The sequence below is a fragment of the Elephantulus edwardii genome, unplaced genomic scaffold (assembly GCF_000299155.1).
Source record: "Elephantulus edwardii isolate Elephantulus edwardi_28Jun2011 unplaced genomic scaffold, EleEdw1.0 scaffold00462, whole genome shotgun sequence".
NCBI classification, from domain to species: domain Eukaryota; kingdom Metazoa; phylum Chordata; class Mammalia; order Macroscelidea; family Macroscelididae; genus Elephantulus; species Elephantulus edwardii.
This window is the reverse complement of record NW_006400212.1, coordinates 791027-792975: the sequence shown is the minus strand read 5'-3', so window position 1 is coordinate 792975 and position 1949 is coordinate 791027.

The window sequence follows — 1949 nt, the reverse complement described above, 5'->3', positions numbered from 1 at the left end:
ATTAAGAGTTTCTTGGTTCTTGGACTCACCTGTCTTATGGAGTGTGACTTCTCAGGTGCCTGCTGAGGACAGAGAACGAACTGAACTCATTCCTCTATTCCTTCCATTCATGCGGCCGGTCTCCAGGGTGAGTGTCAACATATCCAGTGAGGAAGAGATAAACTGTGTCTTCCCTTGCTAACAAATGGAAGAGGTTTCTGCTGGGTGAATCCGTGCATGTCCTCATGGCATCTGATTGGAGAAAGGCTGCTCCAAGTTCTTCCCTTTCAGATGGTCTACCTTAGGTGAATTCGTCATGAATAACTCATGTACCAGAGTCTCAAAAGCTTTCTCTCCTTTCCTCACTGTCCTAAGTTCTCTCTCCTCTGTGACTTCTTCTGTGTGTCACACGAGGACCTAGCTGTGCAAATGCTTTCTCATAGTCCTTACATTCCTAAGCTTTCTCTCCTGTGTCAACTCTTCCACGTACAGTGAGGTCAGAGGATCACAGAAATGATACACCATCCCTCACTGTCATAGATAGCCGGGGCTAATGGCCTCTCCTCACCTCTGTGGCTCCTCCTCCCTCGGCTCTGGCTGCAAATCCCATGAACTGTATCCTCTGACTTGACCCTCGAGAAGGTGACAGGTGGGCTCCAGACCTGACTGCACCCTTCAAGGCTCTGACCTTGAACCTGTGCCTTCCCTTTCACTTCCCCGGAGATCCTGGTGCACAGATGTGAGTCATGGATTTGTGACAGTCGTCTCTCCTGCACAGATCAATGCATTCGGGAAATAAGTGTGGTTCTTTACTTAGTTGTTCTTAGGTGCTGTCGAGTTGAGCACGACTCTCAGCGACCCTGTGAACAAAAGATCTGAACCTAGTCCTGTCCTGCTCCATCCTCACACTTCCTGACACACAAGAGGCCGTGGCAGCAGTCACCATATCGATTCGCTTGATTGAGGATCTTCCTCTCCTTCCCCAACCCTCCACCCTTCCCAACACCATGTCTCTCTCCAGGGAATAGCACTGCCTCTAGCAACATGTTCAAAGTACATGAGGCAAAGCCTCATCAATCTTGCCTCCAAAGATTAGCTGCATCATCTCCAAAACACATCTACTTGTTCTCTTGCCCATCCATGGGGTGTTCAGTGGTCGTCTCTAACACCACACCGCAGAGGCATCAGTTCTTTTTCTATCATCCTTATTCATTGTCTAGGTCTCGAGAATCTAGCTAGGAATCAGAAAACCGTGGCCTGAATCAGAAGCATTTTAGTCCTCAAGCTGACATCACTATTCCTCAATCATTTGGCAAGGTCCCTAACGTAGACTTTCCCAGTGCAATTCATCTCTTTACTTCTCACTGCTGGTACCAAGGGTGTTAATTGTGCATCCAAGCATGATGACGCTGCTGACAGTTTCCATCTCCTCTCCATCCATCATGACATGGCCTTTTGGTCCAGTTTGAAGAATCTTCATTTTCTTGATACTGAGACGCAATCCATTCTACAGGCTGCATTCCTATCTTCTGCAACAAGTGCTTCAAGTCCTTACTTTGAGCAAACAAGGCTGTGTCATCTGCATAATGCAGGTTATTGATGAGTCTCCCTCCAATCTTGATGCCACACTCCTCTTCAAAGAGCTCATCTTCTGGGATAATTTGCTCAAGCACATAACAGGTATGGAGAGAGAATACCACCACCACCGTGATGCAGTCACTTCCCAACCTCAAACCATGCAGTGCTCCCTTGCTCCATTCGCACAACAGCCTCCTGCTTCCGCTATATAGGTACAAGTAAGTGCTGTGGGTTTCCCATTCTTCTGAATGTCAGCCACAACTTGTCATGGTCCACACAGGCAAATTCCTTTAATAAAGCAGAAATAGACATTCTTCTGGTAATCTATACTTTTCCGCTGGGGTCCACCTGACATCAACAGTAACATCTCTGTTGCCTCAGCCTTTGTCAAA